The 16,732-nt window shown below is 36.3% G+C and overlaps 1 long non-coding RNA gene across 1 annotated transcript in view; it reads right to left on the bottom strand.

Annotated features, from left to right (window-relative positions):
• Positions 1–1,879: 1,879 nt before the first annotated feature.
• The window catches only part of LOC124962366 (uncharacterized), a 144,473-nt gene continuing 129,620 nt past the window's right edge, over positions 1,880–16,732 (bottom strand). Inside the window, exon 3 of the long non-coding RNA XR_007104462.1 lies at positions 1,880–2,294. This is a non-coding gene — a long non-coding RNA (uncharacterized LOC124962366). The remainder of the gene's footprint in view (positions 2,295–16,732) is intronic.

Genomic DNA, 16,732 nt, shown 5'->3' with positions numbered 1-16,732 from the left:
ACAAGCGTCTATTGTGTGTTCAGCCAGTGATCTCTGCACACCAGCGTCAGGTAAATTGCCTTCTTCTAACTCCACATAACAACCACTAATAGTCAATTCGCTGATCAGCCACTTATACACTTCCCATCATCTCATACTCTATCCAGTGCAATTTGGTGAGCTATTATGCCCAAAGCAGGAAAACAGCAACCACTAGATATTTCAGAGAAAATTGCTGTCTGTAATCTGAATGTGTTGCAGCAGACAGAGGGAATTGAGACAATTTTCTCTTCCCTTTCAGTTTTCCTTCATCTTTATTCTACCTTTACATCATGCTTCACCTTTCTCCCAACCTGTCCTCATCCTTCACCAATACCTACCCTAAATGATTAGCAAAACAGTCTGCATTTCTCCAGCATTAAATTGTTCACTTTTAGAGCATTTAATAGATATTTACTTTTCAAAATGATTTGTGTCATTTCACTCACACCTAAACCTTGTTAGTGGAAAACTCCAGATTCTCTTGAGTAACCGACCCTCTTCTCTCCCAAAACAGGCTTATAGCAATGACAGTTTACTTTGTATAATTTATTAATGAAAATTGTTGGACTGTAATATCTTTAAAGGTAAATGTGTTATTCATTGTTTCATTTCCATTGTCTATTACTCCTGGTATTTATGCAAGCTTGCTCAATAAATGAAAATATCATTCCGTAAGCTCCAAGAACAGTGCTTACTGTAATACCTTCAGTAGGGATCAGGAGAGTGAAACTAAATAGCCCCTAAAGGTAACTGAAAGAGAAGAGAGAGGGATGCAACTTTCTTCTTTGCTTTAGCAATGGTTTCCATGGAAAACTGTTAATCTTCACCTGGATGTTACAGGCCCCTCCCTGGATGGAAGTCATGTTTAGGTTGCATTATTTTATCATTTGCTAGAATGTTTTAAGATGAAGCATCCTTTGTGTTTAACATCTTATTCTTTTGTCAGAAATTATTGTGCAGCTGATAAGTTGCCATTTTCCTTCGGGTCTGTTAGAAACTTAAGAGCATGAGTCAGAAGGAATAAAAGAGAGAGAGAGAGAGAGAGAGAAGATACCACACAAGGGAAGAAATGCCGGGGTCCAGCCCTAGCCGGGGTCGTAGTGGTCACAGGTGATGGAGTAGGCATCGGCGAGGTGGAGAACAAAGCAACACAAACTCAAGGAATGGATGCTAAGTTCTAAATTTTATTTTTCCCAGCCAGCTTTTTATACATTAAAAGGTTGACAGTTACACATGTTTTTTCAGAACAGGAAAAGGTCACAAGGAGAAAAACAAAAAATATTTTGTATGATCATTACTAGACTAGACAAGGAAGTATTCTAATTATTCTAGTAATTGTTTACTTGTGATAACCTATAACTAAACAATAAGACATATTAATATTTAACTAATCATAAAGTTTAAAGCAAGTTCAGCGGGGTTAAATAAACGTCAGTCATGTGACTACTGCTGTAGTTAATAAATGCTAGACATTTTAAGCTAACAAATATATGATATCATCTTATACTGTGTGAACTTAACATTGAGGAACCCTTTATTTCTTCTGTTCCTGTTATTCCTTCCTGATGGGGTTGGAATTATTTGCCTACATGTTTCAGGTCATCTGAGAGTAGTCAACAGGGGATCGGCAGCTAGAATCTGTTTTTGTATTTTCTCACAGCAATCTTGGTTACTCAGAGTTTCGTAGCAAATGAGGAAATCTGAAATCACTGTTCCATAAGAAGTCTGATTTTTATGTTCTAACCCTGGTTCTGTTAAGACCCCTATTTTCATGGAAAACACATAAAACATTAATAGTAAACCTACACATATTAAGCAAGCAAGGAAGGAAAGCCCACAACCCAAATTCCCAATGAGATGAGACTTTGCAAACATCTTTTTTACTCAGTAAAATCCTTGTCAAGCACTGAGGGGAATTTGCAGGTGGCGTAACAAAGAAAGTTACGATTACAGTTATGGAAGGAAGTGAAAGCTATACATAAGAGAGGAGGAGGAGACAGAAGGGGTAGAAAAGGGGAGGGAGGGAGAAATCGGTGCAGCAACAGGGATGATGGATGGGATTGCGCCATTTGAGGCCATTTGTCTGGTTAGGATGAAAATGCTTTGCTTCATTTAATTTCCCAGACACACACTCTTTCTGGGTAATATCTACTTACTTACCTAATTGACGCTTTGTGTAGAAGAAGACAATTTTGTTGTTGTTGTTGCTGTTGCTAATGAAGCGAAGAGGAACCTGAGATCATCTATGTCGATGTCTAACAGTCAAGTACAGCCTACAGTGAGACAGGAGAAAGCAACTTAGGAAGTAGTGGAAACCATGAACTGTAAGTTCTCCAACGCACCACCATTAACAGAATTCATGGGTGATTAGGTACAGTTTGTAGAACAAAGCAGGATAGAAAATTAAAGTTTCAGCCATGTTTATACCTAAAACTGAAGAAAGAAGGCCCCAAGAGAAGAGGGTTTCACATGATTGCTGAGAATGAACTCTCCAGTGTGGACTGAAATAAAGTTATTATTAAAAAGTGGTTCCAAAGGAACCTAGATGAATACATAGAACTTTCACCAAAATAAACTTGGAGTTAGCCTTGACTTTAGATACCAAACCTGTGCTCATCCTCACACTGAAAGGCAATTAGAAAATGTGTCTAAGAAAAAGTTGTGGAGATTTTTTGGTTGGTTGAGAGAAACCTATTTCAAATGATAAGTGGAAAAGGCTAAATTTCAACTTGATTTGCTGTAAGATCTGTTCCCTTTCTTCAGTGGGTAACAATAAAGAGGCAAGAAGAAGTGAGAATTAATCTCAAGAGAAATGGCATTTTCAATTATGTACTATAAAGTGCAGATTTCCTGGAAGCATTTGCTATAATACTGCCTAGAAGGATACACGTTTTTATTTCTTTATTGGAATCAAACCATTACTATATATCTCAGAACTCTATGGAAGTTCTTTGAGATCTCAGAGCCCTGAATTTAATCTGAAGTTTTAACATAACAAGGAGTCCTTTACACTTTGAAGGGAGGAGGGAGGAAGGGAGGAAGGATGGATGGATAGGAGAGAGAGAAGAAGACAGGGAGGGAGGGAGAAAGAGAGAGAAAGTAAAAGAAAGGAAGACAGAGAAAGAGAAAGAAAGGAGGGAAGGAAAGGGAAGGGAATGCTTGACTTCATTCTCTATCTGGTCATTATAATCAGGATAAATCAGAAGAAGCAACCATCCCATCTCTGTTGACACAGCTGAGGAGTGGGCTGGGTGGCCCTGGCTTGTGTTGACGCAGGTGGATAACACAGGAACGTAGCATCCCTGGGCCATGAAGAGAAAGAGGACCACCCAAGAGGCAGACCCAGTACCGTGGAACCTGGACAGATTCAGAGTTTCCTGAAAGGCTTGTTCAATCACTAAGGAAATGGCATTACCCAGATTTCACACTCCTAGTAGTCCCCTTTGCTAAGCCGTATGTCAAATTCAAACAGAAGACAAAGGCTATGAGGCAGGATCTTTTCGGTTATGTTTACCCCAGAGCACGTTGATGTCCTCTGTGGTATAGACAAGGAGAACTGGGCAGAGTACAGTTCTTCCACCCAGGTAACACAAATGCAATGACAAATCACACTCTCCTAGACATGTTACATCAGCCATGTAACCTTGGGCTTGTCAGGGTCCCTGAATGTCTTTTATACAGTGTAACTGTTTTATGTACTTTTATTTTTATTTTTATTTTTTATTTTTTTGCATTATGGCCACCAGGTAAGAATGCTTTGGACATGGATATGAAAAACATAAAATGCTAAAAAAAAAAAATACCTGGTATTGTTTCAAGCAATCAGTAGTATTCTAAGAGAAGAATTCACTAGGATTTTTGTGAAATGTTCACAGGTAGTTTGTTGAGTTGGATGCAAACCCACAGAGGACACTGTTGTCACCCAGAGCTGAAGGAAGCCCTCCTGTTTAGAACAGGAATCGCTACTCCAAACGTTAATCCATCCCAGCCCTTAATCATACACCTTGGAAAGCAAAGGCCAAGAGACGAGGCCGCTGGCTCCAACCCACCCGGCTTACCCAAGACACCAAGGGAACAGAAGTCGGTTCTCTGGGATTTTAGGCCCATACCTTACTTTTTTCTACAATTGAATTATTAAAACCTAGTTTTCTTTTTAAACAATCCAAACTTCCCCAACACACTGGTCCCTCATGGGCACACACCATCTTGGCATCAGGCAGTCATCAGATGAGGTCACAAGTCTTCACCCAAAGTGACAACTGTTCAACCTTATCTCTAGATGATAGAAACAAACTCTAAACAGTATGACTTGTTTCCTTCTTTCTGAGGTTACTCAAGAGGTGAGAAAGCACCAGCTCTTGGGAAACTTCTGGAAAAAAAGAAGGGGAGGACAAGATGAGGCATTCTCTCCAAGTTTATTAAAAACCAAAATGGGTAGTGATGAACTTTCTAAGGGTGTTAACCGCACCTCTCTCCTTCTCAAGCTCTTTTTTACCTCCACCCACAGAACACTTTTTATAAATAGGACTATGTAGTCACTAAATAAAGGAAGTAACTAAGGCCAGTGCTTGCTAATTTTTTCATGTGGTACAAAACCTTAAATGACTCCATTAGATCACAAACTAATTATTTTTCCACATGATAGTCTTGACATTTTTTAAAGATATTTAACAAATCTTCTTTTCATTGAATTAACAATCCCAAATCTTGTGGCATCTTCTGACCTGACTGGTCCCAGAGCCAGCTCCATTGGTGTTACTGTCTCCAGAGTGTGCCTCAGTTAGTCAAAACCTCCTAAAAATCGCTGAGAAGACAGAAAGCAGAGGGCTGAAGCAGAACACAATGAATCTATTATCTCCGTCAACCTCACTTCACTTCTGACAATGCTATTTGTGTTTATATTCCTTTTTGATTTAACATCTTTGGACTATATTGCATAAAAGTCTCATTTATTTTCATGTGAATTTATTTAAAGGAAGTTTTCCTCATTGTTGGAACCTAAAAACAAAAATTTGAATTGACTCTGCTAACTTTTTCATTTCATATTTCGTGTTACTAGGAACATTATTTCTTCATTTTTGTTGTCTTTATTTTTAATTTTAATTTAAATTAAATCTCTTAACTTATATATAAACATAAAAATGATAGCTATGCAGGGGTATGATGCGTGTTTTAGTACATGATCATACATTGTGTAATGTTTACATCAAGTTAAATGTTATCTACCTATAGGGTGAGTATAGATAATAATCATGTACTATATGTTTTAAAAGTTGGAAGAAAGTATTTCAAGTGTTTTCACCCTTGTTCATTCTCTCATTGCACTCTTTTAAAAAACTTTTTTTAGATGTTGACAGGTCTTTATTTTATTCATTTATTTATATGTGGTGCCGAGAATCAAACCCAGTGCCTCACACGTGCTAGGCAAGCGCTCTACCTCTGTACCACAAACTCAGTCCCTCTTGACATGCCCCTGCCCTGCGTTCATTGTCCACGATGTTATTGTGACAAGTACCCTGAAAAAGACTAGCATTGAAGGACGTGATCATGCTGACGATATGAAACCAGAATGTTACATTTTAGTTTTAGAGAAAACAGTCCCAAACAATGTCTGGCCTGCATGTGAGCACAGTCTCGTGTTGGGGAGCCCTTAGTTGACACCAATAGATGCAGCTCCTCACAGTTCTCTTCCTCGAAAAGAGGCCAACACTCTCCTCAGCCCGCTCTCCCCTTTCTATACAAACTTGGAAACAATGGATATCAGGGGCCGTGTCTGATAGAATCAAAAAGTTGAAACTGATTATAGCCAATTAGAAAATTTTCAAATTTAAGCTAATTACTGTTTCATAAATCTATAATATTTTTCCAAAACTCACTTGTGTTCCAGTTAGCCCCACAAGGATTCCAGATTAGAAGCATTATGTATCTTTCACTATTTCCTGTTCTCATTGCTTTTATCCAACCCATTGCTAAACTGTCATGTCCTCCTATGACATGTAAGATCCTTCTTTCTCTTCATATTCTAGACTTATTTCATTCATTTTACAGACACTAATTGAAATGTTACCAAATGGCATGCAATAGGAATAAAATTAATGCATTTATATCTTGATCTCATTCCAGAAAATATTAGAAATGAGTTATAAGGTTACAGAGAGAGAATATGAATGAATGAACGGAAAAGGTATTCGAAATGGAAGCAAACAGAGAAAAGTAGAAAAAGGCCATAAAACGAGATCTGGAACGAGGTTTAAAATTCACTCAATGAAGATCGATACATTTCCTATGGTTGGATCAGAGTTAAATGTTTAAAACCAAGGCAAAATGGAAAATTTTGATCAATTTCTCAATCAAAAGTGTTCTTGACGTTCAAAACACAGATCTGCTCAGAAGTGCCACTCTTTTTAGTCCTAAAAGCACAGAAGTGTTTTTCACCTAAGTGTCCACATGAAAATAGAAATGATCAAGTACCTCTCCTTTTTAAAAAAGAAAAGAAAGATGATGTCCTGAGTTTCTAACTGCTTTCCTGTGTATCATTCCTTTCGCCCAGGCATCCTCTAGAAGATGAGAGTCCACCCTGGCTGATGGCATTTCCTCACTTCCTACTCACTGTCCAACCCACTGCATTGGAACTTCTACCCTCACAACCTTTCCAAAACCACCTGACAAATGAGGTTAATGTGCCCCATGACTTCACACTTACACATGCTACAAAATATTCTTATCTTCTCCACCAGTGTCCAGTCTCTTTCTTTTTCCTGCTATTTTACATTTTGTAAAAATGTAGAAAACTATATTGAACCTAGGCTCCACCAGTAAATTGCTACATGACCCACGGCCAGTCATTGAACCTCTGAGTTTATTCCCTCATTTATAACATTCAAATTAATATGATAATAAATACCCTCTTTTCCTCAAGATTGAATCATGAAAAATGTTTGTAGCAGCACATATTAAATACCTTATAAATAATGAAGCATGATAGAAGATTTAAATGTTTTGTGAATAAATATAACTATCTAAATATGGAATCTTTCCAGATTCATTCAAGTTGAAATGACTTAATCTACACATTAATATCAGATGACTTCTTCCTGACTTGGTTACGAATGAATGGCCAACTTGTTGCTGTAAATAAACGGGCACTAGGATTTTTTTTTTTTTTTTTTTTTTTTAAGTTCATGTGGCTCAAGATTAGACTTCTTCCGCTTTGTGGTCTCACATGTCAGACCACAGCAACTATTTTTAATTATGGCCTGTGCTTTTTAGTGACATCCAACTCCACACAAAACAGTCATCATCCTTATCAAGACGTAGAGATGTGTGACGTATTTGATTGCAACAGTTATTTTTTTTCCTGTTGTTTCTTCCTTTATTATTTTAATGTTATTATTTTGGTAATTTTGAAAATATCAAATCACCTCACAATATTGAGACAGGCATAAGCCACTAGTTCCTCAAGCCTATAAAGTTCTGATACAAAAAACCAGCTACCCAGTTGTTTTAAGTTGATGTAACTTAATAAAAAGGAAATTTCAAAAAAAGCTAAAGAATAATAATGAATTACCGGTATTTTCAACTCTAACAATTAAAAAATACACTAAGACTGAACAACAATTTTTAAAAACCACTTGGAATCCCAACCTAGGCTATGCCTCTAATGCAAACATGCAGTGGATGCCCACTCTCTGTCTCCAGTCTTTATTTACAGTCTTGATGGAAAAAGCATGGCAGAGCCATGTGATCAGTTTGACTGCCTTAAACATCATTAGACTATGGATTTGTGAACTTCATAGTGTTTTAGGGAGTACAAAGGGCAAACATATGCAGCGTATTGTCCTGGACAGCACCAATGTGGAGATAAACAGAGTTGGATTCAAATCCCATTTACTTCCTAACCTTTTGAACTTGGACAACTCGATTATCTGTATAATCTGAGATAGACAGTAGTAATAAAAATAGAGAATGAAGGAAAGGAGAAGATGGAAGGGACATCAATTGGCAATAAGTATTAAATTCAAAAATAGTAATGGTTCAAGGCGTAGAGGATATGTGGGCAAAGAGATTTATATAGTGTGTTCAGGGACTGTCCCTTTAAACACTGGAAATACCTACTATTGTTTGTATTTTTAATAATAGCCATTCTAATTGGAGTGAGATGAAATGAGGGGAGGGGAGGGGGCGGGGGAAGGAAATAGTGGAATGAGACAAATAACATTACCCTGTGTACATGTATAAGTACACAAATGGTGTGAAACTACAGCATGTACAACCAGAGAAATGAAAAGTTGTACCCCATTTGTGTAATGAATCAAAATGCATTCTATAAAAAAACAAACACAAAAAAACCCCACTGGAATATTATAGCAGATATAATCTCTACCACAAAAAATAATGCCTTACCCTTTCCTATCCCCCCATGTACATAGTGCAATTTTTGCCAATTTCTTTGTAGTTACATTTTTAAAAAAGTTTTATTTCAGCATGAATTACATTTCAATTTGTAAAACTTCAAAATATGAAAGATACACAGAATTTTTATAAAATAAATCACCTGGTACCTGGAGGAAGCAAAGAGGTGAGTTTTCTGCATTTATGGCTAGAGTATTTCAGGGAGAATCAAGAGTAAACATAAGCTATCAGGTAGGATTAATAGCAAGGGATGAAAGTTACAATATCACCAGGCAGTTGTGGGAATCCAGCACTGAAGATGTGTCAAGCAGTTTTATTTAGTCTTATTTGTAATTGTTTACTTTTCGGAAGGAAAACCATTTTAAATATCACTTGTGTAATTATAATTTCATTTTTCGGTAAATTTAAGGAATCTATACTAGAGATGCCTAGTTAATAAATGCCTACCCTTTGATGTAACAGGTTTGTTATATCCTGATGCTCTTAACCAAAATGCTCTGAAAAACACCTCTAGTTCCTATAAAAAGACTACGGATATGTAAATCGTGGTAATTGGCATTTGAAATGAGATATTTAATTTAAGGTCTGAGACGCTGATCCTTCTGATAAGTAGACTAGGTCTCCACCAGGCGTTGGAACCTGAATCCTGACAGACAAGTCCTGAAAATCCTTTCTCTTACAAGTTTGTGTTCATCCACTGTTCTACATAAAAACTGACGTTCCCTTGACTACAGATGCTGTGACTTGTGCTGTGTGCTTCTCAGAAGGGTAAAGCAAAGATAAATCACTTAAATAATTAAATACCAAGGGTGGGATCTCATGGCAGGTATCTCTCCTGATGTCAAACACACACACCACTACTACAGTCAACTCATATTTGGCAGCAAAGAGGAAATCTGCAATAGTTTGGCAAGTACAAAAGGGAGGTGGAACCTTATATTATCACCTTATTTTATCATTTTAGACAATAATGGTTTTCTGCACTGAAAGCTGGCAGTGGGTGTCATAAGTCCTTGCTATAGCAAAAATAAGTAAAAATAAACTAATTAAGCATAGAAAGAACTTATATATTAGAAGCTACTGGTTAGTTCTCACACTCTCCAGGAAGTCAGAGTTTGGAAACCCCCTCTCAGATCCTGCAGCAAAACTGGCCTCGCACATGCCATCACAGCCACTTCTGGGCACTGGCACTGCTGCTGGCATTGCCCACCCCAATCTCCAGGCACCTCATGATGCTAGTAGATCCCACAGGACTCCTGCCCCTGGGAACAGGCTGCAGCTGCAACCTCTCTGCACTCTCACTGGGGGATTCCATTCTAAAAATTCCTTAACAGCATTCTCAGTCAAAAGGAAACTACTAGTTTACTTAGAGAAAACACACTTTCACTTAGATTGAAAACACAGTGCTCCCAACTGTGCAGGAAAAAAATAGGTGCTGGGTGGCTGCAGCCAGCCAGGCCCAATTCATGTGTCCCTCAAGCACCAGAATTGCAGTTCCTGCAGAACCATCTCCAGGACATGCCTTCTCCGCCCTGAAATAAAACCATCGAGTGCAGATCCTGGGTCTTTCCTCAAACTGTCCTCTCTTGTGAATAAGCAGCATGGCAAGTGGAATCCAAAGATGGGATAAATGCTATCGTTATTTAACTATGACCAGACACATTGTTTCAGTTACCAAATCTTTAGTATTACAATTATAATTCCTGCTTCATGGATTATTAAAATAACTTCATGAAATCTATTCCCAATTAAACTTTCTATGTAAAACTTAGCTACAAAATCCCAGGGATGAAAATGGGTAGGACTATAAGTACTTAGATTTATGAAAATGTCACTAATATTTCAGCAAAAATTTTGCTATTGATTTTGTCTACAAGATGATACTGGCTTTTAATTATAGTGGCATATGATGACACCTAGTGGCTAATGGGCATATTTTGAAATAACCAACTTGATAACAATCAATTTTTGATTTTTTTTCCCATAAATACAGTCACAGTGTTTCTTTTTGTATGTTCTGGAGCATTGAAAGAAGAAAACAAATTATATAAAATTTCTCTTTTCCTATCACAAGGAACGAAATGCTCAGAAGAGTAAACCCTAATTAAGAAAATCCACTTTTTTAAGATTCTACTTAAATAAATCTTCAGATAATATATTAGGTACCAATCACTTGTTTTTGTAAATTTAACATTTTGTCATATTTGATAGAGTAAAATTAGAATACTGTCCTAAGACCATATGTACCCATTACCTTTCCATATCTCTGCAGAAAATTACTATTTATATCTTGAAATTATAACCTACCTGCATATCTTTATATTTTTCCTACAAATAATTTTAAGTAAAATATGCATTGGTTTGGTTGGAATTAAATTTTATATGCATTAATATACGTATATATCATCTTGTAATCCATACATAAATTGTTGCAATCTTTTAAGGTTTATACATTAGTATTTTCTTTAAGAATTACATTTAAACATTAAGGTTTATACATTAGTATAAGTATCATGTATAAGGCTTATACATTAGTATTTTCTTTCTCTACCTCAGGTTCATAAAGTCTCCATTTTCACATTAAAGCTTTAATATTTTTGTCACTGACTTGTATTTTTTGTGTAAATGTGTTTTCCCCAGTAATTGATTGTCCCAGCACAATTAAATAATCTTTATTTTGTGTTCTAATTTCCTCCTCTGTCATAGTTTCTTCTCTCACTTGAGTAGGACTGTTTCATGCTGCTATGTTTTTCTCTTTGTCTTTGCACAATTATCTCACCATCTTAGTCTCTAAAATTTGAGAGTCAATCTGGACAGCTCTTCTCTCTACCTTTGTAAAAGTGCCTTTCCTGTTGTTCAAACTTGGGTTTTTGTTTTATTTTGTTTTGTTTTATTTTGTTTTGAGGGAGGCATATAAATTGTAGTAAGAACTATTCAAATTCAAAGGAAAAGGCTCTAGTATAACCTTTCCTGGAATTACATTGAATGTATAGATAGAATGAGAAAAAATTAGTATGTGTTTTATATTTTCTTCCAGGAACACATCGCTAACTCCATTTATTTTGGTCCTTTTTGTTTTGGAAAACATACCTAATTTTCTCTAGAAACTCTTGCATATCTCTACTGAATTTATCTACAGGTTTCATGTAGTTTTTGTCACTATTACACAGTGCCATTCTTTAAGTTATACTTTTCTCAGCATTTATACTGTGAAGAAAAGCAATTTATTTCTCCTTGTTAATCATATATTTCACAAGCTTTATTAGATTTTCTTTAATATCAAATAATTTGGCTGTATTATTCTTGAATTTTCTGAACTAATAATTCTTCCATGAGATAATGATAATTTGGCTCTTCACCACTAACAGTTGTGCTTTTTTTTTTTGAATGTCTGTACTAGATTCTCAGGAATATCATAGTTTTGTTAGAAAGATGAGCCTTTAATTTGCCTTCCTTGTACTGTCTTTCATAATACAAAGGCTTTATGCATCTCATAAAATATTTTCAGGAGTGTACTCATTTCCTGCTCTGTAAAATTATGTTGCACTTGGATTATCTGTTCCTTGCAAGTTTAGTAAGACTCATTTCAAGTTATCTGGGATTGGGTTTGTGCAGTCATGTGGGTGAAGACCACATAGGAAGTGAGCACATGCGCAGAGAGATGATGATTTTCAAACTTTCAATGAAAGAATACATTTGCTGTAGTATTTATAGATCTATTCAAATTTTCTATTCATTTTTGAGTTAGCAGGTAAGTTACATTTTTGCAGATATATGACCATTTATTTCCTGTACCCAGAGTATTCCAATTATGTTTAATATTTATTTGATCTGTAGATCTATAACCATGACCTTTTCCCTAATATTTTTAAAATTCAACACTTTTCTACATCACTTTTGTCAAAAAGAATTTCTCTTAACATAATATACTTAAGTTTTTTTCTACTTTGTATCTTATTTATCTATACTTTCCCACTGCCTTGCATAGTACCCAATTTTACGAAATAAAGCCAGTTTCAATCTATCCCAGTTGTTGATTCTTGCTTTTATTTCTTGTGCTATGGGAGTCCTGTTAAGGAAGTCTGATCCTAAGCCAACAAGTTGAAGATTTGGACCTACTTTTTCTTCTATAAGATGCAGGGTCTCTGGTCTGATTCCGAGGTCCTTGATCCATTTTGAGTTGACTTTTGTGTAGGGTGAGAGATAGGGGTTTAATTTCATTCTATTGCATATGGTTTTCTGAAAACAATTTTTCTAATACCTTATATCTTTCTCCAAGAACTTCATAAAGTACCTGACAATTTACCATTAAAATATATTATCAATATAATCTTTCTTAGAAATATTGGAACCTCAGTCCTTAGCAACTGTGTCTATTTAAAAAGCTGTAACATTTATTTAGTGTAAAAATAAAAAGAGCTGAATTTAAGATCTAAAAATTCAAAATTATAATTCAAGGGTGCAAAAATTCTTAATTTTCTAAAGTATTTTTTTTTTTCTTTATCAGTAAATTTAGACTTACTAAGAAATAAGTCGATGAGATTTGGTCACAGTATAATTTGAGCTCTGTGGTCCCAGGAGGACTATAGACTCTAGGTGTGTGTGTGACTAACCAACTTAGAGAGCCCTTCTCCCTCCCCTTCACCCCTTCCAGGCGTGGCCTCGGACAGGATTGAACAGTTCCTGCTTAGTAACAGACTCTTAGCCCTTCAGAAAAGAAGATTCTCAAGCTGCTCAGGCTGTTCTTTCCTCCTGTGGTACTAGGAATCTTTATTTAATCCGGGAAAAGAGGAGGAAAACTTTCTACTTGTCCTCAAAAATCTCTTTCATGTTCTGATGTAAGCATTTGAACTTCAAAGTCATTACTGGCTTTTTGTTCCTCTTGGTATTGCTCTCTGGTATTGCTCTCTGCCTGTTTTGTGTCATCCCTCCCTGAGGGGATGAATGTTGCAAGCCTGGCTGCCCAAAAGTGGGGGCGGCAGAGAATGGAGTGGGAAGAGGTAAAGAAATTTCCAGTGAAATGAGATGCTGTGCCTACTGGGATCGTCACAGAAACAAGTCTCAGAAGCTGACTAGTAAAGTATTAGCTTGAACCACATAAGGTCATCAACATGCTCCTGTTTATTGCTTTATAAAAAGACGAGTTCAGATGGTTCAACCTAATGTAAGTGTGTTATAATGAGTCAGTTCATCTTTTTAAAACATTTTTTTTTTAATGAAAATGAGGGACCCTTCTGAATCTGTATTTCTCTGTCAAGAAGGTGTAGTCTGCTCATAAAGCTATTCTAGTACATTAGAATCATAAACTCTTCAGTATCAATGAATTTAACATTTCATAGTGGTCGTTTGGACAGGATTGGATACCCTGAGGCGGCACCACGTGCTCTGGGGTTTGAGAGTGTATGCACTTTGGAGCCGGACGGCTTGGGTTCTAATGCACAATCCACCACTTGCCAGCTATGTGATCTTTCTGTGCCTCAATTTCTTAATGTACAGGATGAGGATAGTAATAGTGTCCACCTTATAGGTTTATTATGAGCATTGAGTGAGCTAATATTTGTAAGACTCACAGATCACGGCTTGGTCTATTCTGTCTCATGTGAGCATTTACTATTATTGGATATCATGGGTTAAATTTGTCGTCCACCTGCCCAAATTTATATATTGAAGGCAAATTTATATAAAGAGAAGGCAGTCTGTGGTTTTCTGGAACTGGCAACTGCAAATGGACATGTGGGATATTTTGAGAGGGGTGGTTATAATCTAAATTGGATTGTGGTGGTGGCTACGCAATTCTTTGCCTTTACTGTCATCATCGAATTTTACAATAAAATGAGTGAAGTTTATGGTATATAAATAACTTCTCAAGAAAGCCATTAATAATGATGTGATCATTTTTAACAGAAATGTATATCTATACTATTTGTATTTTGATGGTCAGCAACATGGAGCTGGTAAACATTGAGAAGTGAATGGAGAAACAGTCGTAAAAAAAACTGTTGCCATAGTGAAGCTGATTACCATCTTTAACATCCCATTTTCCTTCTATAAGCAAAAGTGTCATCCTCCCATGGAAACATGCCCAGTGTTTGACTATGTGTGTGACTTTATTTTGTTTTACGGTCTTCATCTAAGGAAGGGCTGATTAATCCCCTAACAGGACTGCTTGCCTAATGTTCAGACAGCTCGAACTACATTTTACGTGCAGGATATTGCCATTTGAGAAAGGATTATTTACTGTGACAAATCTTATATGGGAAATGAAGCAAAATTTAACTAGGAAAAGGTTTTCCATGCCCAAGTCACATGTGCATTGCAAGAAGGGAAAACAAACTTCCCTCTAGAGTGGTTTGAATTATTCAATGTCTCTGACGTGATTTCAACATAATCCAACACAAATGCTGCCGGAGTCATCTTTGCCAATTCTGATGAATGTTACAATAACCCACTCCACTGCAGGGAAGAATCCTTTCCCTTTCCAGACCGACCTTGTGGGCTACGTACTCAAAGCCCTGTAACTCCCTGTGAAAACTGAGTCACTGAAAAGAGAAGTTACATTTATTAAGCCAGTTTCCTACAATTCTCTGAAAGTCCCTCTGGATCCTTTCCTGGAGCAAACTTTTAACAACCAAATAAATGCAATCTAAAAGTTCAGGCTTTTGGACTGCTGGCCGCCCTATTTGACATCTTTTCTGCTTCTCTAGCAATGTCATGTATTACTTTTCTAATATTATATTGCATAGTTATTTCTTATTTGCTTTCTCTAGTTTTCTGTTCTCTGACCTGCCAATACTCACTATTCTTCTCTACCAGTGAGACTGAACTATTCTTAAGAGCAGAGAGTACATCTTTATTTATCTTCGAACATCTGCACAAGAAACTGTTAAATCTTGCCCATCTTTCAAGGACCCTCCCAATGAGACCCCCTTCCATGATATATTTCTAATATCGTCAACCAGATATAATTTCTTACTCCTTTCAGGTCCTCTACAGATTGTAAAACCTCCCCTACATTATGTTCTCTTTGTTATATAGTAATTTATTCACCTATCTTATTTCTCACTATGCTGTCAGCTTGTGACAACAATAGGTATATTATACTATCTTGTGTTCTCTATTCTGCTCTCCAACCCCTAATCCACCAATCCACCTAATATCAATCTCAAAATTGCAAACTGCTCAGTCATGTCGATTAAATCAAATAGAAATACTTATGCCATCCTTATCTATAATAACACCACCCAAGTATGACATCAATTCACATGGCAGCAATAATGACCCAACAGGCCTTATCTGGTTTGTGTAAGGAGCAAGAAGCATTTATAGTCAATGAAAGGAACTTCTCTATACAAATTTTGAAGAGATTACACCCCCCTTTTCAATGCTACTTTCCCAAAATAACTGCAAATTTCCAAATTATTATTGCACATGTTCATCTGCATCTGGAATGATTTGTATAATAATATACCTTTCTGATACACAAGACAGTGGTGTAGTAAGTAAGATTCCTCCTTTGCAGTCACATAGACCCATTTCCAAATGTAGCTCAGCTATAGGATCTAAGCATACTGCTTACCCTATCTGAAGTTTAGATTCCTTATCACTGATATGAAGACCAAAGTAACAAACTCCTTTGATTATGGGGAGGATTACATGAGAAAATGTGTTAAAGTACTCTTTACAGTGCCTGGAATAATAAAGTTACTAAAAAATAATTGAACCAAGGCACCAATTCAATTAAATAAATTTATAAAGCACGACTGAGAACTATACACTGATTTTTTTCTAAGGACCTAATAATGGATGAGACAGACAAGGAAAGACAATCAGTTTAGTATCTAGTTGAAAAGGCAGATAATTCAACATGCAAATGTAGTACCCGTGATAAACTCAGTAATGCAGAAGTACAGAGTGCTTTTAGGGCACAAATGAGGCACAATCATGAAATTAGAATACTTCTCTAAATTCTAAAACTTAGACTCACAAAGTATGATCATTAATAACAATAAAATCTATTTGATGATCTGGTTCTGACACAATGCAGGTACCATATAACCACCTTATAGAATTATCCCACCTTGTAGATCATACCACCTTCTATAATCCATAAGCAGAGATATGTGGACTCTATACGAATCAAATCTACATGTAGATATTCATTCTTTAGATATACAGAAAAGCCTCTGGATAAATTAAAATTAATACATGTGTCATGAATTTGCATATTTTCCTATTTTTAGTAATAACAAGACTATGTGAAGAGACAGGGACTGATTAGTAGTTTCTGCAAAGCAGATGC

Source organism: Sciurus carolinensis, chromosome 12, assembly GCF_902686445.1.
Source record: "Sciurus carolinensis chromosome 12, mSciCar1.2, whole genome shotgun sequence".
In the NCBI taxonomy this organism is placed as follows: domain Eukaryota; kingdom Metazoa; phylum Chordata; class Mammalia; order Rodentia; family Sciuridae; genus Sciurus; species Sciurus carolinensis.
This window is presented reverse-complemented; position numbering and strand designations above follow the sequence as displayed.